The sequence below is a fragment of the Phoca vitulina genome, unplaced genomic scaffold (genome assembly GCF_004348235.1).
Source record: "Phoca vitulina isolate PV1807 unplaced genomic scaffold, GSC_HSeal_1.0 scaffold1, whole genome shotgun sequence".
NCBI lineage: Eukaryota > Metazoa > Chordata > Mammalia > Carnivora > Phocidae > Phoca > Phoca vitulina.
Genome location: NW_022589704.1, coordinates 78903283 through 78928292, shown reverse-complemented (window position 1 = coordinate 78928292; position 25010 = coordinate 78903283). Strand labels below are relative to the sequence as shown.

At 39.5% G+C, this 25010-nt stretch overlaps 1 long non-coding RNA gene across 2 annotated transcripts in view; it reads left to right on the top strand.

Moving 5' to 3' along the window:
- LOC116645020 overlaps positions 1 to 25010 on the top strand; it is a 218077-nt gene that overhangs the window by 110230 nt on the left and 82837 nt on the right. For both annotated transcript variants that reach the window (XR_004301895.1, XR_004301876.1), the window contains one exon: positions 10233 to 10385. This is a non-coding gene — a long non-coding RNA (uncharacterized LOC116645020). The remainder of the gene's footprint in view (positions 1 to 10232; positions 10386 to 25010) is intronic.

Genomic DNA, 25010 nt, shown 5'->3' with positions numbered 1-25010 from the left:
CTCCTGTTCCCAGTGACTATGGAGCTTTGCCTCTTAAGTAACCACAGTTATTTTCTATGCCTGAGCTGTCTTGGTGAGGCAAAGATCAGTGTTTAGTGTGGAAGTTTCTGACAAGACAACTTAGTAGCCATCGAGGTATATCCTCCTGAGCTGTATAGGAGGATGGGGCAGTGTTCCTTGGATTAATTTGGATACCAAGGGCTGATCTACCTCAAAAGGAATGAGAAATTTTCCCATATCTGTAATCCATATTTCTAAGAAGGATGAAGTGCAGATACTTGACCTTATGTACACCCACCTCTCCCATTACCATTCAGAACATGATCTGGGTCTTGGTGATCTTCCTATCCAGAGTAGACCTCAATGCTAAAAATCTCAGTAACACTCTTGCCTTCACTGTTGATCTCCCTGACCTCCAGACCTTCTGCTATTCTCACCAGCTACAAAGGATACTGGCAAACAGCCGCACACACAGCTAATAGTTCTACCTTGTCACTTTGTGGGCTTTGTTTTTTTTCCTTTTTGTTCAAGGGCTGCTGGCAATCCACAGAGTAAGTCACAAAACTAATCCCAGGGCTTTAAATGAAATGTATTTAGCTACCGCAGTGGGGCCTTCCATGCTGCTTGGCAGTGCTTTTGCTTTCTCTTTTTAGTCCCCTCTCACATTCTGCTGAGTCCTGGCTCTAAACTGTCTTGCCTTCTGCAGGCTCTCTGAGCCTGGTCATCATCCTCATCATCCTCTGACTCTAGAGTTATCTGGGGCCTACTTTACTGTCGTGAGTGAGAGAACCTTCTCTTCCAGTATTCTCAGTATTTTCAACCATTTTCCACTCTTGTCCTCTAATCCCAGGGAAAGAGGCATCCTTCTGCTTCATCACTGGTCTCAATCTCATTGCCTTCTGCTTCTGCTGGGATCTGGCTCTGCTGGTTATTCCCTTTAAATTTTAGTCCAATATGTTCTCTGGAGTTACTGAACATTCCCCTGACAAACATGCTCAAGTTGCCATCAACTAAAAACAGACACACAAACTGAAGGAACAAGTAGTCAAAAAGCAAACTCCCCTGGGTACCTTGACTCTGATACCATCTCTTCATTTTGCTTTTACTAACAAACATCTTAGTTTGCACCTGCCATCTTCACCTCTTTGACACTCACAAACTCCCTGGGATCTAGCTTCCAACCTCAGTATTCTGATCAGACTGGTCTCTTTGTGATCACTGACATCTTATAGTCTGTAACTCAAATTACTTCCTCTGAGTTCTTGACTTCTGTACTCTCTTTGCACTGTGAGATGCCTTGGCCATCCACATTGATGTAAACTAAATGTTTGTGTCCCCCCACAAATTCAAATGTTGAAGCCCTTCTAATCCCCAATGTGATGGTATTTGGAAGAGAGGCCTTTGAGAGGTAATTAGAACATAAGGGTGGAACTCTCATGAATAGGATTAGTGCCTTTAAGAGAAGAGATACCAGAGAGGAGATTGCTCCTTATCGCTCTGAGAATATAGCAAGAAGGCAGCCATCTGCTAACCAGGAAGAGTTCTCACCAAGAACCCAACCATACTGCACCTTGATCTTTTGACTTCAAGACTCTAGATCTATGAGAAATAAATGTTTGTTTTTATGGCATTTGGTTATAGCAGCCCAAACAGACTAAGATATACCTCTTAAAGTTTCAGTTGAACTTTGTGATGCTGCATGTTCCTATGCTCCTTTGGCTCTCCTTTACTGCTATTAAGACCTACCCTTTGGTCCTCTTCCTTCTTCCTAAATGAGGATGCTCCTTCTTGATCCTTCTTGTTTCTCTCTGTAGCTATCTGTAGTCTTTCTAAGAATGAAACTTCTTAAAAAATGCCTCCAAACTTTCTATCATGGCAATGATCTTTCTCAGGCCTACATCTCCAGTTGTTTGCTCATATTTTCTCCTGCAGCATGACCCATTGACTCAAACTCAATGAGATGAAAACTAAACTCCATTTTTTTTCTCCCTATTACTACTTTAGTTCATTCTTCTATCACTGGTTATCAAGAATATAATACCTTCCTAACTGGTTACCTAACTCCCAGATCCCCTGCTCATAATTCATGCATATGTGAATACATCTTTTAATGAGATTATTTTTTGAACTTTGGCCCTGTTTAAAAACTTTCAGTAGCAGCTATTGCTTACTGAAGTAAACCCAGCCAGAACCTTGCTTTAAAGACACTCTACAATGTGGATATACCATATCTTTTCAGGCTTTTTCTTCTAAAACACTCTACAAATTCCCTATGCTGCAGATAAAACTGACAACACAAGTTTCCATGAATATGCTTTGTGCATTCTTGTCTCCATTTCAACAAACTGACATACAAAAATGATAAATAATAGTTTATTTTTAAAATGGGTACCAGTGGATTCACCCTTATGATTTGAAATCATGAACTTGGAGATGCTATCTATCCCTAAACTGTCTCTCAACATAGTTAAGAAAAAAGGTGGAGTGGAGAGGTATATCTCTGATGTAAGTTGTTTGCCTTTGATTATAACCAGATTTTTTTCTATGTCTTCCCCCACCCCCAAAGAAGACTGTAAGCTCCTTGGGGACAGTATATGACTTACTCTTCCTTGTATCTTCCAAAATATGAAGCACACACAATACATATTCCACATGTATTTGCTGAAAGGATATGTGGATGGTTAAAGAATGGATACTGTACATACCATCCTTTGAAACAACGTATCTATTATTTATCATGCAAGCCTGGTTTCCCATTCCCAAATGAAAACTCTGTGGTAAATATTGGAAAGCCTAGACAAATGGAAATTAAGCTGCTCCCAAATATATCTGGTGATTACAAGGCACTTTGTGATGCTTTTCCCATTTTATCTTCCAGCTTAATTTTCATCTGGAAAGCAATATCCCGCGATTGGCCCTAGCAAGTGACAGATGCCAGCTGGGGGAATTTTGCCATTTATAGCATGAGCCATTAAGCTTTTTCACAAAATTTCCAGGGTTTTTTGAGGCTGGTGATAACTACAAGGATAATGCACATTCTGTATGCCAAAAAATGTGAATTAATGAGGTAAAGGAAACGTTTATCTCTTGCAAATGACCAGAGAAGTTTTGCCAAATCTCTTCAAGTTGTCTCTTCTCTCTTGGCATTTTCTTGGAAAGATTATGTCCTGGTAATGAGAATCGTACATGATTAGAGAGATATTTATGAACTGATGCAGGCCCTACATGGCCTCAATTAGGGGTTTGGGGGATACTGAAAGTTGACATAGTCTTTGAGACACATCTAGAATATATATTTAAATGCAATCAGTGAAAAATGTCCAACCTCTAAAGTAGGTCTAAACATCCAATACAAAGTCATGTGCTGTATATATTTGTGTGTGTAGCCAGTCACCTGGAAATGATAACCCTGTATGATATCACTGTATGATATCATAACCCTCTGCTTTTCATTCACTAGACCACTGGGTAGCGTGTGTGTGTGTGTGTGTGTGTGTGTGTGTGTGAAAGGGCAATTAAAATGCTGAAAATAAGGAAACATTCTAGAGAAAAGCCTATCCTGGTAAAAACTGACAAAAGCTGATATATTTAAAGTAAAAATCCTGGATGATTGAGGATATAGACAGTCACTCTGGGTGATTCTTACTCTTAGAATAAGAAAGAAGAGAGTTTCAGGGGTTCATGCTCTATACTTTGGATGGTTTGTATCCATATAACTACATAATAGACTCTGTACTTGGAGTCCACATACAGTTTTCCTTATGCTCACAGTCTTCAACTTTTAACACATTCATGACAAAGTGGAAATAATTTTTGCTCTGATTTCCTAGGCCAAATAGTCCCTTATCCAGGTCAACAAATTGACCTCCACCCTAAAGGACATGGGGCAAGTGGAACTCTTTAGGTAGTTTTGTTTTGTGGTCTGTTGGATACCATCACTCCCAGGTAGCTGGAATATACTCTTTCATTCCCTTTAGGACTTGATTTTGCTTTTATCTGCCTTTTTTCTTTCTCTCTCTGTCAGATTTTCCCTTATCTCACCCTTTACCTTTCCTGCTCTTTCTTCTGCTCCCTTTGTTTTCAGCTGTATAATTCTAGATGCTTGGAAGTTAATGTGGCTTGTTAAATATTCTCTGCACAGAGCCTGGAGAAAAGTGTGCTATATATGTCATGCAAATAATGATAAGGAATCAAATTCCGCTCTGTGCTTTTGCCACTTACTGGTAATAAGTTATGTAATAATGTACTAAATGATCAATTGGTAGCCTGGTGAGGTGAATGCACTTCTCTAAGTGCCTTGTGAACACCCTGGGAGTGACTTAGGTATGGGGAGGAATAAAAACCAATAATACATGTCAGCTCTGATCCACTTGAGAATTCACATCCTGAGAAATTTCAATGGAAAAATGTAATTTCTCATCCAAAATGGCATTTGATTTGCATTCAAAGAGGGATACTTTTCTGGTCTGGTTGCTCTAGGAGGGAGTTCAAAACTCAAGAAACCTTTTATATCCTTAATTTTTGTTCATTTCCCATTGCCAGTGAATGCTTACTAAGTTCATGGCACTGCTTGAAAGGAGAACTGAATTAAGAGCAAAACTGGTCTGGCTGGTGCCTCTGAAAGCTTCTGTGGCCCCGTATCACCAAAATTGTCCCTTACCTGGAACCCAGCTAAGAGTTCCTTCAAATTGTTAATATCCCGATCTTACAACCTGCATGTACAAAAAAGAAAAGCCTGTTATCTGTCATGCATCAATAATCCCAAATCCCAATATAACTCCTGCCCACAACTTGTCTACAATTTTGTTGAAAAATACGTATGCACATTTAAAAACAATGTCAGTCTATAAGAAGCTTAAGGGAATGCATACAGAAAGACTAGGGAAAGTAAGATCTGCTACAACTATTAGAGGGAAACTCAGGGGGATGGTATGACCTGAGATTGGCCTTGAAACAAGAAGAGCTCTGGCTATGCTAGCCAGTGTGGTATAGTGAGAAGAGAAGGGATTTGGGGGACAGTTTGTCCTGGTCTGAATTCTGCATGGCTACTTACAGGCTGTGTGACCTCAGGCTAGTTGTTAAACCACTCTGCATCTCAGTTTTCCTCTGAGAAAACTGTGCTGAGATGCATAATAGGTGCTCTTTAAGTCATAGGTTGAATTGGGTGGAAGAGTGGAGAGAAGGCACTTTAGGTACCTGGAAGAGCTAAGCAGGTGTGGACAACAAGGGAGCAGGATTGATAGGGTGGAAGAGAGGCTACTGATTGGCTAGTGTAAAAAGTGATCTGGACAGGAGTTAAAATCAGCTTAGATTATGGGAGAAAGTAGAAAGCGTGCAAGTCAAATGTTTTTGAGTTCAGTTAACCAGAATTCGGTTAACCAGAGCACTCAATTCTCTGCTCTGATGCGATCTATTGTGTGAATTGACACTCTCCTAATAATGCTTCGGGTCTCAATTTTCATGTCACCTCCTGGGAAAGGCTTACCTGATCCCACTGCATTTCAAGTGTTGCTGCCTTTCACTCAAGATGAGTGTGTTGCTTGAAGACAGGTCAGATGGTGCCTATTATTTATTTATATGTGATTTATTAAACACAGAGTATGTGCTTAATAAATATTGACAGCTGGGGAAAAGGAAGGAAAAGGAAAGAAAAGGGGAAGGGAGAGAGGGTGAGGGGGAAGGAAGAGGTAACTAATGCAGAAGTTGGAAGTGAGGTGATTCCAGTGTGATGAGGACAAGTGCTTTGAAAGCTGGGTGGTCAGCAGGGAGCAAGAGCTGACCTTTGGCAAATCCCTGACTTTGGCTTTTGTTTAAAACAGGCAAGGAATTTAACTTTCCAATGCCTAAGTGATTCAGAGACACTCTACAACTACCCGACAGAAGTGCATTTTCCCTAAAAGCCCTGCTCCTTTCCTTTCTGCAGCTATTTTCAACTGCTTAAGTGCAGCTGCAGAGAGAAGGGAAGTCAACAATTCCCATAGTCATTTCTTGAAAAGAGCAAGCAACCAGAGAGGACCACTTTCAGAAGTAACTATTTTGCTAAACCTCCACCCCTCAATTATACATTTATCACTGATTCTAAAATATGTTTTTCATATTTTAACATCTCTGCAATCAGGATGCATTTTTAATCCATGGCATATTGCAGTCATAAACGGTTGTGTTTTTCCTTTCTTGGTCATAAATAAAATAGTTGTGCCTCTTTTTTTTTTTTTTTAAGATTTTATTTATTTGAGAGAGAGAGAGTGTGTGGGGGTGGGTAGGTGCAGAGGGAGAGGGAGAATCTCAAGCAGACTCCCTACTGTGCTCAGAGCTCGATATGCAGGGCTTGATCCCAGGACCCTGAGATCATGATCTGAGCCGAAACCAAGAGTCGGATGCTCAACTGACTGAGCCACCCAGGCACCCCAATAGTTCTACTTCAAGTACATCTTAGATAAGATAAAGAAAGTGAGGGTTCAGCGAATTTAGGCTTTTTCTGAAAGTGACCCTGGGATTTGGTAACAGAGCTAGGATGAGAACCCTGATCTTATTCCCAATGTGTCACTCTGCTCCTGATTATGCTCTCTTTTCTCTCTTAATAATCCCGTATGTCAAAAACTGCATATACTTCATGGTAAAATTGCTTTTCTCTCTCAGCTACAATAAGCAAGTCCATTTTGGGATTGGGAAAAGATCACTTAGGAAACCTGAAGAATTTATGATGATCAGTGTGGGATGCAGAATCATTCAAGAAGATGCTTGCCACCAAATTAGTTCAAAGGGACTCAGTTCCACCCCTGTGAAACCAGGGGATGCAGCAGGGACACCATGGCAACGTACATTTTCATCATTGTTCTCCTGCCTCTTCTCAGCCCTGAGGGCCTGTATAATGAGACCTTGACTGGCCTGGACTGGATCAAATTGTAATACATTTTGTTGTTCAGTGACTATTTGGATTTTAATGCCATCATGCCCTGGATGGCCTCGCCTGACAATCTGGAAGCCTGAGGGAAATAAGTCTCTTTATATTATGCATGATTTGAGGGTCCCACAGTCAGTCATCTCTGCTCCAAATAATGAATGGGCAAATACAAGTCTCTGTAGGGAAGGAAGATTTGGAACCCTGAGGTTTTGGGCACACTATTCACAGTGAATGTCTTGCTTCAGAACACTCATTCAGTTACATTTAGCTGGTTCCTGCATATATATTATCCTGGTCTCACAAAAAATAGTTTCTCATGCTAGAATTTTCTACACTCAAAGAACATTGGGTCTTGTATACTTGTCATTTTCTCTCTAGGCTACTTCGTGGAGTTTATTATGTTAAATATGTGGTTGAAGAAAATTCCTAGAATTTGCCTGGACTTGGTCGTTAAGTTGTTGGGGTATTTTCATGGGGCTCTATACAACTCTTAGCTCATGGGGCCTTGAAAATATCACAGTGGTTGTTCCTATATGTTACACCATGACAGAAATCTATGAATCTTGCTCTCTGGCTGCATCTACACCACTGAAATTCTCTAATTCTCTAGAGGACTTAGTAATTCTCCTAGGATTAGACTTTATCTTTATGATTCTAGAAGAGAGTCAAATTATCCCTTAAGCAATCAACTAATTTCAGAAGGTAAAGAAGGAAATTGAATTAGAAGAGGGATTTAGAGACACTTAAATTAATTAATTAAATAAAATGTTGAGACAGAAAATAAATGAATAAAATATTGAGACATGAGTCAAAGACATAAAAAGAACAACTTATGATCATTCATATGGTTGTCATCACCTGCACACATTTACTAAGTTGTTACTTCTTCTAAATAATCATATAACATTTGAGCACATCTGTGTGCAAGAGATAAGTTGTTGGGACTTCATTCTCTGACTTAGAATTTAGAGAACGTGAGTAACTGGTTATATAGACATAGTAATTACAGTAGATTCCGACTGATTTTTTTTTCTGTCTAGGTCTGATTTTTTTTTTTCTTTTTTCTGGGAAATCTCTCTCTCTCTCTTTTTTTTTTACTTTTAAATGTCAGCTTTTAATAACAAAGGTTTCATCTGTGTCTACGCCATACCACCCTGAACGCGCCTGATCTCATCTGGGAAATCTCTCTTATCAAATTCTCTCCTCATTAGAATGGAAATAATCAAGATATTGCATGATCCTGTGTTTCTGGTCATAGTCCAGAGGTTGACAAAAGACACAAATTGGGTCTACCAGGGACCCTTCCTTAGGAAATTTGGAATTGGGCCAAAAAAATTCATTGGGTGCACCTGCAGCATGTAGTCTCAGTACCTGCTAGCCACCTTGCTTTCCCTCATATAGTTATCTGAAAGAGAGATAGAAATATGGAGCTGGAGATGAATAAAGGGTATAGGTAAAGGGGAGCAGAGATGAAAGTTGGGAGGTGTTTCTGATGGTATCGGAGGCCCTGTTGTAAAGCTCAGTTTATTTCCTGTCCTTGTAGCCTCCTGGTATTTTTCATTCTATTTTTCTTAATTAATCATGAGTGGGTTTCTGTTACTGGCAACCAAAAAGTTCAGAGTAACAGGGATAAATGTTTAATGTGAACCGATCTCATAGGACTATAAGATAAAGTAACCCAGGTCCAAACTCAGTTTTGAATTCTGCTCTAATTAGTTTAGAAAAGCTTTGGGGAATAGGTGGGGTGCTCAACTAAATGAAGAAAAGTTCTTCTAAATGTATTTTCTGACTATTCTACTTTTTATATTTTGGATTGTCTACTCAACAACTTTTACTGAGCACCCACTGTATGAAAACCATTGGAAAGAACTATAAATACAAAGATACTTCATACTCCGTACACTCCCCATACTTGAGGATCTTGTAATTTAGTTGAGAGAGAAAATGCATTGAGGAAAAATCCTTAAGTATACTACCAAAGCACCAACTGTATAAATACAAATTAAACAGAACAAACTCATTGCATAAATGCAAGGGGTGACAGAGTAATGAGCAGGTTCAGGGGAATGATCTCTAAGGTCTGCTTCAGCTGCAAAATGCCACAAGGTTGCATATGGCTGATAATTGGATAAGGCAACATTTAGCAGGAACCCTCAGCCTTAGGGAGCTTGAACAAATCAGGCCAAAGACAAGCAAAGATTTGAATAAAGCTTGAACATTGGGAATGCATGCTGTTCTGGGTTACAACAGATGCTTTCTTCTCTGATGGCAGCAAGGGGACTCCTGATGGGGATTTGGAATCCGTCTGAGAGAGGGAGGCAAGAGAGGACAGACTCCGTGTCCTCTTCCAGGAGGCTTTGGCCAGGAGAGAAAGGGGATGGCTGCTCTTATCACATTATCTTTATGACTTTATAACTGCTTCCTAGTTTTGCCAAGACGGGTTAGGTATGCTGGCCTTCTGGATTATTTCAGATTGAGTTCCAAGTCAGCATATGTACATATTTTAATTTTCTTATTTCCTTTCGTTCATTTAGAATATTTCTTTTGAAGATCCTTGTTTTAAATAAATACTATAGAGGGGAGAGTCTTTGGCTTTGTGTATTAAGAGATTTTGATATGAGCTATAGCAGCCTAAACAACTTCATTTCTGGGATTATCAGACTCTATATTAAAGCGATGCTTATTTATCACTTTCCCTCCCTAAACTGTCAGTTCCTTGACCACAAGGAATATAGCTGTTGGAAAAAAAAAATGTTGTTTTCCCTTGTTCTTAGCACAATAGCTGACACCTAATGAGCACTAAACAGAGGCGGAATAGCTGAATAGTTAAGAGTATAGACTATGAAGTCAGAGATTTGGTGTCAAGTGTTAACTATGTAAATTGGGTATGGACCCTTGGGCAGGTGAATGTCACTTAGTCTTCTTCTCCATAAATGGGGTAATAGTATATACCTTATGTGGTTGTTATGAAGAGTCAAAAGTGATAAGGTAAAGCACCCAGCACAGTGCCTGGTACATAGTAAGCTCCCAAGAAATGGTTGGTGTTTATTTATGTATTAATAGCTGCTTGTTGAATAAAGAGATAAATAAATGAATGGTTTGATAGCATTTTATGAGAGAGAGGTCTTACAGTAAATATTTTGACCTAGAAAAAGATATTGAAATAATCAGAAATTTAAAAAAGAACCTCACTATAATTAGAGGCTGTAAGATTCGCTTCATTTTCTATTACATTTTCACTAGTATTATTAGAAAGGATGGGAACAGAGCTCTGTGTCTTTAATTCACTTAGATTTGTGTGTAACTGGGAACACTGACATGCCTACAGGCACATGGCTTATAATGTGGAGATGAATCTTACTGCTGCTGGAAGCATCCCTGAAGCCTAGAGATATCCCCAGCTCTCCTCTGGATGTAGTGACAAGCAGATTTGCAGATGCGAGATGGTACTGGCAGAGGCTGATTTGTCAAGCAAATAATGGTAAGTCTTTTGTCATTTAAACTCTGGTTCATTTGGAGGGTGGGGGTGGGAGAATTGCCTTTTGTGCTGAGGCTGTAATACCAAGGCATTGTAGGAGCCAGAGTCTGTGGATCTTATCACTAAACTTCCTTAGGTCCTACAACATGAAGTGAGGATCTCTTTTAATAGTGGAACTCTTTTTACACCTTAATTTGCAGCAGCAATGGAATTAAGATTAAATTCCATCTCTGAGGCCAAGAAAAGATAATTTACTAAAAGTGAAAATCAGAACAGCCATTCAACTCCTACTAGTCAAACTCACAAAATAATAATGGGGAGCAAAAAAGGAGCCTGAAAAGAATTTTGGTTAATGTATTAGTTTCCTAAGGCTGCTGTAACAAGTAACACAAACTGGGTGACTTAAAACAATGGAAACTTAATTGTTTCATAATTCTGGAGGCTGGAAGCCTGAAAACAAGGTGTCCCACGGCCATGCTCCCTCTGAAACGTGTAGCAGAATCATTCCTTGCTTCTTCTTAGCCTCTGGTGGTTTGCCAGCAATCTTTGGCATTCGTTGGCTTGTGGATGCACCACTCCAATCCTCTCTGTGTGTCTTTTTATGGCCCTCTCTGTGTATCTTCACACCATCTTTCCTCTGTGTTTGTCTCTGTGTCCAAATTTCTTCTTTTTAAGAGGACCCCAGCCATATTGGATCAAGACCCACCCTAATCACCTACTATTAACTTGGTTACCTCCGTAAAGAGCCTCTTTCTAAATAAAGTCACATTCTGAAGTACTGGGGTTTAGGACTTAAACATATTGGGGTTTTTTTTGGTTTTTTTTTTGGGGGGGGAACATAGTTCAGCCCACAACAGCTTTGTTAATAAAACAAAGCTCTAAGTCTTTACCTATTTCTAAGGGGCATGCTTACTGCATTAAGCACACTTTATTGAAGCTGAGGAATTTTTCTCTCTAATTAAGTGTTGTGGAACGACCAACTGTAAAAGAAGTCAGCTTGAACTCTGGGATACTAGATATGAGGGAAAAGAAGTCCTCAGCATAGAAACACCAGTGTTTGCCTTAACAGCAGGGAACATAAGAAGGGTATTCGTAGCAAGTAAGTCAGCCTTTTTTGGGGCTTCACTGCCTGAGCAAGGGGACCATCTGGGGGCTGTCACAGCTGCTCTGACCACTCAGTCTGCCCTTTAGAAACAGGCTGGGAGGAGCTGCTGGGCATCTGTGTGGAGGCAGCCAGGCCCTCCCAGCCTCTGCCCCAGGACCACCCACCACTTCATATTTTAATCCTTTCCATGTGCAGATGGAGGATGCTGAGGGTGTTCTGGGGGTGGTTCTCAGGATCATTCTATATGCAGATGGACCAATCTCATTGGTATTGCATGTAAAGCCATTAGTACAGCATCTAGCAGATAGGCTCAAAAATAATTTGAGGTGAATTTTAAAGTATAATCAGCAATGAAAATAACCGAACTAGATTAAATCTTAAAAATCAAAGGAATTTTTTTTTTTTTTTGTTAGCACTTAGGAAAAATGATAACCATGGTGTTTAAGGATAACTGTTTGGGGTAGGCTAAGTGGTCTTATATCCCAAGTAGATTCTAATCTTTAAAAATTAGAAATCAGGGCGCCTGGGTGGCTCAGTTGGTTAAGCGACTGCCTTATGCTTGGGTCATGATCCCAGAGTCCTGGGTTTGAGTCCCACATCGGGCTACCGGCTCGGCGGGGAGCCTGCTTCTCCCTCTGACCCTCTCCCCTCTCATACTGTTTCTCTCTCTCTCTCTAATAAATAAATAAAATCTTAAAAAAAATAAAAAATAAAAATAAAATAAAAATAAAAATTAGAAATCATTGCACAACTTATTACTTATTACCTGTGTTGTAAGTATGAAAACTTTCAAATGAATGTAGGACAGTGATTTAACAAAGCAGGTATTGATTGATATACATTGAATTTTAAAACTGAAAGTGACCATTATTCATTTCATTAACTGCAATAAATTTAATGAGGAGGAAAATAGTGCTTCCCATTTTATAAAAAAAGTGTGGAAAGTGGAAGTTTCTCAGAAAGAAGTGTTAAAAACAGAATGATTTATTCTTAGGTACAACATTAAAATTTTTGTCATGATAGGCTGTCTGTATTTTGGTTAATTACAGCTTTATGGATTAAGGGTTTTTTTGTTTTGTTTCGGATGGAAAGTGTTGAATCTGTGTCACCATTTGGAGACAAATATAACTTTTAAATATTTAAACTAATATGTATATAAATATAAATATGTATATATATTTATGTATATATATATAACTTACCTCCATATAGATTGATTGTTAGAAAATGTCAGTAAGATACAGGAAATGAGAAATGAAGACTGAAAAATGAGAATGGGAAAGATAAATACAGGGAGTGGGCTCAGGGAAATTCTCTCATTTTAAACTTCCTGGATAAATGCTCTACAATTTCCTGGCCCCAGGGAATGTGCTTTTATCTCTGCAGTTCTGTGTTTTCTATAATTTGACTTATCATTTGTTCAACAGATCATAAAGCATTGTTTCCTTTGGTCTACAGCGCTGGGGTTGTTACCTTCCCCCCACCTGAGGAATTCTGCCCATAAATCACTGTGTCCAGTCACTTTTTGAGATGAAGGCTACCTTCATGTCTGTAGTTTCCTGACCTTTTATCAGAGGATGGAAACTTTCCAGTAACATTTCCTCCTGCTCTCCGAAGAACCAAGTTGAGATAAAATTTTAAGGTCTCAGGCCATAACTAAAGAAAGTGTTCTTTTCTCTCTCTAGCTAATTTCAGTGCCACTTATCAACAAAGGTGTGCATGGAAATGGCAGGGCAGAGATGTGGATTATGCACTAAAGGGTGCTGGAAGGCAATAGAAGAGTGGGGACCATGGTAGTAGAAGTCTTTAAAGCCAGCTGTAACATCCCTTGTCTTTGCTTCTTCTCCTGGAATCCCTTTCCTAACCCCACTGCCCATAATTCTTCCTTCTGTTACACCTTAAATTGCAGTCAACACAGTGGACATAGTAATCCCTCTTCTATGCCTTGGCTTACAGTGTTGACCATCAAAATGAAAATTCAGCATCCTGCTCTTGGAGTCCCCACACGATGCATCTTTCCCATTTCATGTGTCTCTCCTAGTGGGCTTCTTAAACCTAAAGCTATATTGTGTCAGCTTTGGATTTTAATGTGCACCTGCAGCTTGGAGAATAGCCCAGGACTAGTGTCTCAGTGAGAGGAGAGATGCCTGCAAGGACTTGGGGCAGCAGAGCAAAGGGCTGTGCTGGGGTGTAACTGAGGTTACTGAACCAGGTACACAATTGTATTTCTGCCTCCTGTTGACTCAAATTTTTTCTTCCTGAAACAGTCCTGCCCTGGGTGAAAAATTAAGAAGTCCTTTGACTTTTCTGGTCACTTTTAGCGACCAGACATAAAACACATACTCAGATAAGTAAGTGTAATGTCCAGTCTCATATAATTATCAAAGCTCCCAACTTGATTTTAAGTTGAAGCATTTCTTCTCTCTCCAGTTTGGGATTGTTGGACATTGCAGGTGGAAAGTCCCAGATTGAGGAAGGGTGTTCAACTGCTTTTCTAAACTAGTGGTTCTGATCTTCCCCTTCCATATTCCTATGGAGTCTGGAATATGGGGGAAGGTGAGGAGCAGGAGGGAGCATTGCTTTTAGTAGAGCATACTTCCACGAAGGTTGTCAGTGTGCCATGGACTTGGCAGGTGTTTAAAGTGGGCTCTGGCTTGTAAGGGTCCCCTGAAGGCCCTTTAGACTGCCCCCCTCCCATCCCCACCAGCCACTGAACATCTCTTGCCTGCAATTCTCTGAAGAAGGGTAAGAGTAAATGTACTGCTCCTTAGGCTGGACTCTTGTTCCTTCTTAGGCATTTAGTGGTAGCTCCAAATTTTTTCTGTTATACTTTTCCATTACATTCTTTCATATCTTTCTTCCTCTTATTTACATATTATAAAATGGAATTAGAAAAAAATTTCTCAACATGAACTATAGGGAAATAAGTCAAATCTTGGGCATAGTCCAGAAATTTTCTTAGTACATTTATTTCTCTTATGTTTCATAGAAACAGATGGTGTCATTGTCCTGAAGACTCTAGATTCAAGTAGGTGGAGAGTAAGCACTGCATCAGAAGTGACTCTTCAGTACTTTTGATTCTATTGCAAGTTAATGTGGATTAAAGCACAGTCAGCTCAATGAGTTGTGCCATTTAAGGCAGTTGAAAACTTTATAATAAAAAGAAGACATAAACCAGTGTTCACACGAACATAGTCTTTTGTAACTCTTAGTGATAATCAGTCTGTGAGTGAGGTGTCATCAATTCCACTTGACAATGAAATCAGTTCAGAGAGGCTAATGACTTGGGTAAGATCACTGAGCAATATAGTGGGACAAAACCAGAATTCACATTCAGAGCTTTCCGACTCCAAATTTTGTAGTATTTATACTACACCCTGTAGTATCCTGGAATATACCAAAATGGTTGAAACTTAAGTTAGGGAAATCTGGTCAATAATTTCAAATATTCAGGAAAAGATGCAGAGGGAGGGGGGCTAAGAAAATGCCTTTGGGTGGGAGGACCATATCAGGGTCACTAGTTCATTCCATCTGGCTGAGTAGGCAGGTGGCAGCTTCTTCCCTTCACCTTCTCTGATTTTCCTGGGTAGAGGAGCATTCTTTGGTCAAAGGGCTGGGATCCCCGTTCAAGTCTCTAATTAAGCTCTCACTAACGTTTTGTAGGGGAATGTAGAGAAGAGCATATATAATGTGGTGCTGTCACTAGGACTCTTTAAGAGCAGTTTCTTTTTTTTTTTTTTTTTTAAAGATTTTATTTATTTATTTGAGAGAGAGAGAATGAGAGAGAGCACATGAGAGGGGGGAGGATCAGAGGGAGAAGCAGACTCCCTGCCAAGCAGGGAGCCCGATGTGGGACTTGATCCAGGGACTCCAGGATCATGACCTGAGCTGAAGGCAGTCGCTTAACCAACTGAGCCACCCAGGCGCCCTAAGAGCAGTTTCAATAGTGTGTTGGGTAGAGAAGGAAACAAAGTAGCATCCTTTTAAAGACTGTCCAAAATAAAATAAAAAGGGAAAAAAGTTCAAAGAGGGGTTGGTCTCAAATATTTTTTTTTTTATTTTAGGTTTTTCAAGACCTAGATATGTTTATAAGCAGGGAAAGAAGGCACACAAGGAGAGGGACAGAGATTAATTTTGCAAGGAAGGAAGACCATTACATAACTGTGTCATAGCCTAGAGGATATCACAGACAGACAACAGGACTGCTCATGAGCAGTTTTCTGAGTCAGAGGTAGAAAGGAGAAAAAGTGAGAGAAATAGGGTAAGACGGAGAAGTTGAAAGTCTTCTGTATAATTAAGGTGATTGTAAAATTTATCATCTAAACTACATCCCTTTGAGATTGAAAGGGGCTCCTTCTGGAAGAGATGCTGAGATAACAAACATTAAGTTCTAGCTAAAGGCGATGCCTTCCATCTTCTTTCTAAAATTAAAGCCACCCCCCTTTCTTTTTGTTCCCCAAACGTTCCTTACTCTACAAAGTTTACTTCATACCTTTGTGGTAATTAGTCATTAAAAAAATATTTTCCAAGAACTTTTTATGTGCCAGTACATGCTGATATATGGTGCAGCAGCCAGCAAAATGTTTTTGATAATGTACCCTATTAGACTTTTGGAACATGAATCCTCAATAAAAATAAACTTATTTATTCATAAATTACATCTGCCACAGAATTAATATATCATGTCCATTTTACTGTAAAAGAGGAAAGTTTGAAGGTGAGATGAAATTGCAACATGTAATATTTAATAACTGTGTATTCATTAATGACAGAATCATTTTGTTCCACATGAAGTACTAAACTAATTATTAGTACTGAATTTTACTAGTGCTAAACCTATCGCAAATATTTTATTATTTTTGAAATTATTTATTTAAAATTTGAAACACAGTGATTCAGAATTGGTTTCTAAGTAGATATACTTATGCACAACTGGAAAAAACACCCCCCAACACACAGGATGTAACATACACTAAGACAATATTTACAGTGTTGGATATCAACTTATACCTTCAATAGGCTTCATAATTCTTTTTTTTTTGGCTTGACTTTGAGTCAAAACCTCATATGTCATCATTGTGTCTCTCTGGTTGATGGCTGACAGAGAGCTCATGCCTGTGCCTTTCACATGGGCTTATATTATTGGCATTCTCATCAATCTCCCACTTCTTTGGAGGAATATTCTGAAGCCATCAGTCTATCTCTGAGGTTTATTAGTTGAGAGACAGATAATATAAGTGACTTATCTAGGTCCCATACTCTATAGCATCATTATATACTAAAACTAACAACTAAGTGAGGAGAGCACTGTCATCCCCTCTGTTAACCCCTTCTTCCGTCAGGATACTCTGTGAACCGTGTGTGGTATGGCATTACCCGATCTGGACTAAAACAGTCCTACTGGCGAGCATAAAGAAATAGAAGTAGGAATTTTGAAGTCTTCTTTCTGCATCCTGGCAGGTTGACTTGGGGATGCAGGCATGGATTTTGATGTAATACACTTTGATTCAAAATTTCCTCCAACATTTAGAAGCTATGTGATCCTGGACAAGTTACTTCGTTTCTCTGAAATTCAGCTAGCTATTTGCTGTAAAATAGTGATAATAATACTTGACTCAGGCTTTCTTTCTATTTCTCTCTCTCTTTTTTTTTAATTGAGAATCAGCTACAACAATAGCCATGAAAGAAATCCAGCCAAGCCTAATGCATAATGCATGGCAGGTGCTCATTGACCCATAGGCTGCCTCTTTCCCTCTCTGCTTTTCTTGTCCCATCTTCCTTTCTGGCCTAGCATGATCACTCCACCTTTCGTGCTTTGTTCCTGTGTTTGAAAAGTGATGGAGAAAGAGAAACTTGGTATATTTCACCAGCTACTCTGAGACCTCAGATTTATGTTCCTAGAATGGCGGTTTGCAAACCTCTCTTCTCTAACAGAAAATGGGCAAGGGAACCTCTCCCCATATTCATATATGCCACACATTTCTCCCATGACTCATCAACCAGAACAACATATGAGGTCACATTAATAGTAAGAGCTCAAAGTCCACTAGTGTTGCTGGCTCTCCCTACTTACTGGCAAAAGACTTTAAGCCATCCTGCCAGCCTACCCACTGGTATTTCTGGAACTCTCTAAGGGGTGCCTTAAATGTGCTCACAAGCAGTTTCAGCCCATACACATCCAACAACACTGGGAAGTTTGGCCCTCCCTTTACTCTTCTGTGCATGGTGTCTCCCTGACACAGCTCTATATATTCTCTCTTGCTCCTTTACTGGACATTTCAGTCCCTCCTGTGGCTCTACTCAGCATAGTTAGCATCCGGACTGACTCACCAAAGAAGACCTGAGCTCCGTCCTGCCAAATCTGCCTGGGGTCTGTGTCAGGGGAGTGAGAAGGAGTAGAGGTGAGGGAGGAGGTAGATTCTCCTCCCTGTGCCTAATCTTCTGGCAGGATAAGGTCACAACAGATATAGTACACAATGTAAAAGAAATAATTATTTTAATTAATAATTACAGCTCCATTTCCCTCTCTTGGGCTTCTACATGTGTCCAGGAGGCCAGGACAGGGACAGTTCTGGAAAGATGTACCCAGGATCCCTACTCCATTTTGCTAACTAAACCTTTGCCACGGACTCAGCTCATCATTTTTATTTCTTCCCTTAGCTTAAGTTCCTTATGAACAGACTTTCAGCCTCCATCCAAAAGACCTTTGGGCCATCAAGTTATCTAGCTATATACCCAGATATGCCTAAGCCCCAGAAGGAAGTGTACTTGAGTTCTGGTTCCAAGGGACTTGGCATCAATCTGAGAAACTCTGGTGAGTACCATCTCTCCAGTTCACTGGAAAGCAACAGCATCAACCTTATCCTCATTCTGATCTTCATCCTTGTCATAATTATAATAATAATCATCATCACCGTAACAGCTATCATTTAGGTGCTTCTTATCAACTGGATGCACTTCATTAAATAGTACATGAAGTAATTTCTTACATAAGACTTGCTCAGGCATGACCAAGTCCAAGATGAATTTCTACTACGTCAGGGTCTTTTTGTCACCCCAGACATTACTAAACCCTGCCATACTAGTGAGAGGAGGTGCACAGTCAGGAACTGGAGGCAAAGACTGTAGAGATACAGACTGGAGAAACCATAGCATAACTTGTGTAGATCTGAGCTACCAAAAGCATTTAAGAAAGAAGACTGAAAATGTTCTTTTGGCTCCAAATGATGAAGCCTTCAGTTCCACTATAATTTTCACAAGTTTGTTCTACATAATTCATTTAAAGGGCAAGAGTAACTTATTTTTTCTGCATTGTGCATTTTAATGAAATGCCCTGGAAGCATCAGCATCTCCTTATCTTTCCCTCCTTTGGAAAGAGCAATGTATAATGAACATGCTGACATTGAAATGAGTTATTAATATGCAGCTTGTTTAGTCAGTATGAATCAGCATTTTGATGATGTTTTGTAAGGATAGTATTATAATTGGCAGGATTTCTGCCTTAAGGTTGATAATTCTGGATTCTAGAAGAAACAAATGTATGAAATATTACTGTTAATTTGTCTTATAAAGTGCATAGCCTTACAAGGGATGAGTAAAGCTTACAGAGGAGACAAATTAATAAAAACTAATTAAATATATACTAGCTTTTAAATATTCAGGTCACTGAAATTTTGTGACAATTCTCAAATTATTCAGAACAATAATTTTAAAAACCAATGTAGGAATTCTCATCCATGATATGTTATCTATAGATTCTTCCGGATTTACCAGCTTTCCTCTCATTGACCTCATAATAGTTATAATTCAAAGTGTTCGTTGACTTTTCCAGTTACCTGATTTGCTAGGACGTCTATAGTATTCTTTTTTTTTTTTTTTTCCCCATCTATAGTATTCTTAGAGGAAGCTCACTCAACCAAACCTAGTTTAGAATCCGTGTTTCTTCCATGAATGCAGATTGTTCTCTCCCTTGGCAAACCAGTTCAGCCTCTGAGCCATTGCATAGGCCTCCCTCTTCCTTCTCCATCAAGTTATTTCCCTCTCTCTTTAGAAACCCCACTCAAGCTTTCACAACATTCTTCTGATTCATCCTCTGTGACCCTCATCTCTACTAGGAAGGACTTAGCAAGTATGTTTTTTGGGAACACAGCTCTTCTGTGATGCTTTGGGTAAAAGAGTTTCATAAATAAAGAATGGAGGGGAACGTTGCTTTTATTATATCCCTCTGAGAGACTAACAGCATGTCTTAAAAGTTTTGCTGTAAGAAGCTTATCTTGAATAACTTATTTGATCACACATTTACATCCCTAGAACCATCTTGTGGAATGTGCTCTAGGAACCAACTACCACAGCTGTGATATTTGGATTATGTTTGCTGCTATCATTTTCAGAGTTTTTAGTCATTCTTTCCCCATTTGATATAAAGTTCTTCAGTTTTGTTGTCCCATCTTGCCAAACATCCACATGCACTCTGCTCCAAGCTGGCTTTTATTCACATCTCCCAAATGAAAAATGGAAGGTTACTGTGGCAGACCTAAAAGTTGCCATTCCTATCTAGATTTGAAAAGATTCCTCCTATTTTTATAAATAGGACCTAGCAAGTCTGTCTTCTGTGACCTTGTCTGTCCCTTCTTTAAATTCTCTAGTCACCACCTTAGTCACAAATGCTGCTAAACAAATTCAACTTCAAAGCCTTGTCATGGGCCTTGTATTTTAGTTCCTATTGCTGAAGTCTGGCCCTTCTCGGGTGTGCAAGCCACAGCTGGTAATGATGGGGACCAGATGATGGCCCAGCAGCACATTAAAGGTTTTTACCAGGATGTGGTTTGATGGTTTTACTTGGGTATTTTGTTGTTGTTATTTTTTTCCTTTGGAATGTGAGTTGTGGCCAAGAATTATTTCCCTGATTGCATTTTTGCTATCCCTCTGCATTTGGAGGGTTGGAAAATGTACAGAGACATAAGGAACATGCTTGTAAACTACTTCTAAAGCTCACTAATAAGCTTTTGTACAGTGATTTTTAGCTGTGATCTTTTGTTTATTCAATAAATATGCTTCTGTTATGTCCAAAGTACCATGCCGACATCTTGGTCTTATCACTTTTACCAAAGCATCATTATTCTAAGTTTTTAAAAAACTTAAATATTTATAGGCATCATTCTTTGAATATTATAGAACAAGTGTCTAACCTTACACTGTATGTTCACATCTTAATGTGGTGGAATGTGCATAGGTATAGGATCACTGGTTGAAGTGTACTGTGCACAACATATAGGCTATTACTATTTAAAATATTTATTGCATTTTTCTCATTATAGAATCATCACATGTTCATTGTAAAGAATTTGAACAATATGGAAAAGGGCAAGAAAGAAATTTAAAATGATCTATTTACCACCATATACATCTTACTCTTTATTTCATGGTTGGTGGAAAAAACAATGGGATAAGTAAAATTGACACTCCAGCCACTAATTTCAGCATTATGACTGGACAGTTTGCCTATTAGTAATATTTGCCAGACACAGAACCTGTTACTGATTTCATATTCAGAGGTTTTTAATGTGGGAGCTCCCCAGTTCTGAGATGCCTTTCTTCCTTCCCTGCCTCTCACCATACTGATCTCTCTTTAGGATATCTTTACCAGTCCCCAGACTTCAAACTACATATCTCTCCCAAAGGTGTATCTCTAACCCTGGCGACTCCCTGGAATCTTAACTCATATACCCAACTGCCATCTTAACATCTCCATTTATATGTCCAAGAGGCCTCTCAAATTGAAAACCAAAGTGAACCCCTGATGTTCCTTTTTTCAGACTTTTTCACGTCTTAATGTGGAGTATCACATCCATCCAGAGGCTCAGATCAAAACCTGAGAAGTTGTTCCTGGTTGCTCTTTTTCCTTCCCCTCTTGCCCTCATCTAGCATCTGTGAGTCTGGAGAGAGAAAGATTTGGGGTAATGCCAGATTTGCCTGGGCCAAGTCATTATTAAAGAATGTAATTTATAGGGGTCACTTCTCCCCCTGCTAGAAGCAAATGGTCCTGTCAACTCCCGTGCTGGGGGTAGGCATGGCTTTGGCAGAACAAATGTTTTCCATATTGGAAAAAAGGAAGAACCTTTACAGATGACCCAGCAATATGTAGCATACTTCAACAATTGCTGTTTTTGGCAGCAAAAATGAACCCCAAGGGCTGAAATGTTCAAGCAGTGGTCTTCTGAGTAGCTGCCAATAAAGAGTGTTCACCAGGTTGGACAAAGAACAGACTTCCCATCAAACCAAGAAATTAGGGGAACTTGGATCAGAGATATCAGAACCAAGAACAGTAGTTTATCTTTTGGGGTAATATGTTAATCCATCTCCCCTCTTCTTCCACAAGGCACTTGCTGGATTGAGTTGTTGGAAGGGGGCTTGGGGGAGGGAATTGGGAAAGGAATGGAAAGAAAGGAAGGTAAGGATACTCTGGTACAGTGCTTCTCCATGGGGGCTGTTGACCTCTGGAAGAATGGTTTGTGTTGGTGCAGACTTCACTGCACACTGGAAGATATTTAGCATGTCTGATCCTGAATGCCAGAAGTAAATGCTAGTAAATGCCAGAAGTGCCCATCAGTCGTTGGGATAAATAAAAATGTCTACATTTCTACGAATATGAAGCAGTCCCAACTTCCTTGGGGTCTCTTGGAATCTATTAGGAAGGAAAGAACATTTAAGAGAGATATGAAGGAATGATGTATGTGTGTATATGCTTGTGTGAGAGAGAGATTGGTGGGTGAGAGAATGCTCTTTTACCACCAGGGGCAGTCAGACTCAGGAGGATGTGGAGACTTATTGGATCAAGAGCAACGCCTACTTCCCAAGGATTCCTAACACAGGGCAGAGTGTCCATTGCCGGGGTCCTATGGGAGAACTCCTTCATCCTCAGCTGACAGGGATTTCTGAGGCCCAGCCAAGATTAGATTTATTTTGTCATATGCGTCTAAAATTCTGTTTGAGTAGGATTCTCTTACAAACCCTTAAATAACTAGAGTGTGTGACACATGAACATCTGTGATGTCATTTTCTTTGTGGTAACATTCCAGTGGCCTGAGTAATACTACCTAAAGACATATGCTCTAACTCCCTACAGCCTGTGCTTGGGGCCAAGAATCACTTTGCTGATCACACTTATATAGAAAGATATGTTGAGGAGAATCTTAGCTTAGACTCAAACCTGCCAAGAGTATTTAATCTTATAAATACACTAACATACAGCATCCCCTTGGGCTGGTTATTTTACTTCTCTAAACCTCAGTTTTCCTATCTGTTAACGAGCGCTATGGACACTTGCTTTGCAATGTTGTAGCACAGAATGGATAAAATTATTATGTAAAGTGTCTGATACACATTTCATGACTCAATAAACATTAATTCCCTAATTGGCCAGATAGTCCAGATAATACCTGGGGTAAGGAGACTCCTTTGACTAAAGTCCTGATAGAGTTTTATAGAAGTCTGTGTTCTTCAGGTACTTTCCAGCCTTCCTCTTGACCTTCTCATGATTTTGCACAGCCAGCACTAGACAACTTAGAAAAATGAATCTTACCCTCATCTGGTTGATTACACATCACACTACATTTTAAGCTGGAGCATCAAACATACAGGGGTATAAGCAGGAGAAAAGTTTCCATAATATTTATAGAGCCAAAGGAAGGGTACAGTATACATTTCAATCTGGGCATCAGATGCCAATTTTGTTCTAACAATTTGGTGGAAACAAAGAGGAAGAGAAAAAATTCCACTGAACTGATTTGTGCTTCAGGTAGCTCCAGCATTTATACTCCTCGCTACGTGACTGAGCATTTGTTTGCTGTCATATAAGGTAACGTTGTTGTCAAAGACTTCCGAATTATCTGTGAAAAATTCAAACAATTAGGTTTCTTAAGAGGCATGCAGAAGTTACACAAGTCAGGAATGCCGGTAACCGTATAAACATTAAGATGATAAAAATGATGTCGGGATCCATGTAGTCAGACATGAAAATGGAACAGGATATTCAAGGTGCTTTTACTGTTGCTCTTTCTTGCACACAGCCTTTATTATTCACGAAGCTCCACCTTCTTTCCCCTAACCCCCATCTCCTTGGTTTCTTTCTCATCTTGTCACAACACAGCCCATCTTGTCGCAACACAGCCCCTATACTCTCCTCACTTGGATGTCCCTGAGATCACTACTAATATCCCCATACCACAGAATGGATATTAAAACGTGTCTTTATAAGTTTACATAGAACATGAACCTAAAAAAATAATTACAAGAATTGCTGAAGCAAAAAATATAGCGAAGTCCCAATGTTCTCACTTACTAATTAACCCAGACAAAGGCACACTTTCCAAAACTGCTTTCATTTCATGTAAGAGTGCCAAAATGAATGAACTATTTAACTAATTTACCTCAGCCAGAGTCTCAAAAATGTGGCACCTAGTTCTTAGGAGAATCACTTTTATTTTTTTAATAGAAGCAGAAAAACTGGGAAATGAGCCAATGGCTTCTGCTTCTCTTGCAATATCTTCTCTCTTGGCCCCGAGGTTAAATATACTCATCACAGACACAGGCACAGGCATAGGTGACCTCATAGGGGCTGAAAAAGGAATTAGAAACAGCAAGAGAGGCAAAAATAAACACTGGATCGTTGCTGAGATTTGTATCATACTTGTGCAAAGTAATCATAGCTGAGCATGAACTGGGTACTTACTATATCTGTGTTGAGCCCCCTGCTGAGTGCTTTACCGGTGTTATTTATCTGTTCCTCCCACAGCTCTAAAAGGTAGGTATGCAATGATGATAATAGCAAATATCCACGTAGCGTTTATTATGTGTTAGGGAGAGGTCTCAGTACTTTGTAAATGTCAACTCATTCAATCTTTGTATCAGTCATGTGAGACAAGTACTATTAGTATTCCTATTTTACATATAAGGAGATTGAGGCAGAGGGAATTTCAGCAATTTGGCAAAGATCATAGTTAATAAATAGTGGACCTAGAATTTGAACCCAGAGAGAGTTGGTACCAAATAGTGCAGTAACCACTAAGCAATAGCGTTAGCCTAAATTTCTCCTGGGTTAAAAGGATCATTGGCATTTTCTATCCAAAGTTTTTGCAGACTTTATGCCAAAAGTTAATGTCTTCTAGATTGCCAAGATTAATATTGCTGAGAAGGGAGACTAGAGTGACCCCAGTTAGGGAGGGAATGAAGAGTGATATGTGGAGAAGATGGGTAAGGTTGTGCCCTGTGAAGGCAAAAAAAAATGGAAGGTGAGGGAAAACCAGTAAACAGGCACCTAACTGGAGGTGAACTCTGGTGGATTTTAGGTGAGAAAGCTCTTCATGCCTTTACAGTGTCTTCAGCCTTGATTCCTGAGGGATGCAGTCCCGAGTTGCTTAGTGGCAGCAACTGTGTGCAAATAGCCATCATCTTTTATCTAGACTGGATTCCTAACTGCCATTCATGTTCTTCTATCATCCTTTCACCACCTAACAGCCAAGAGA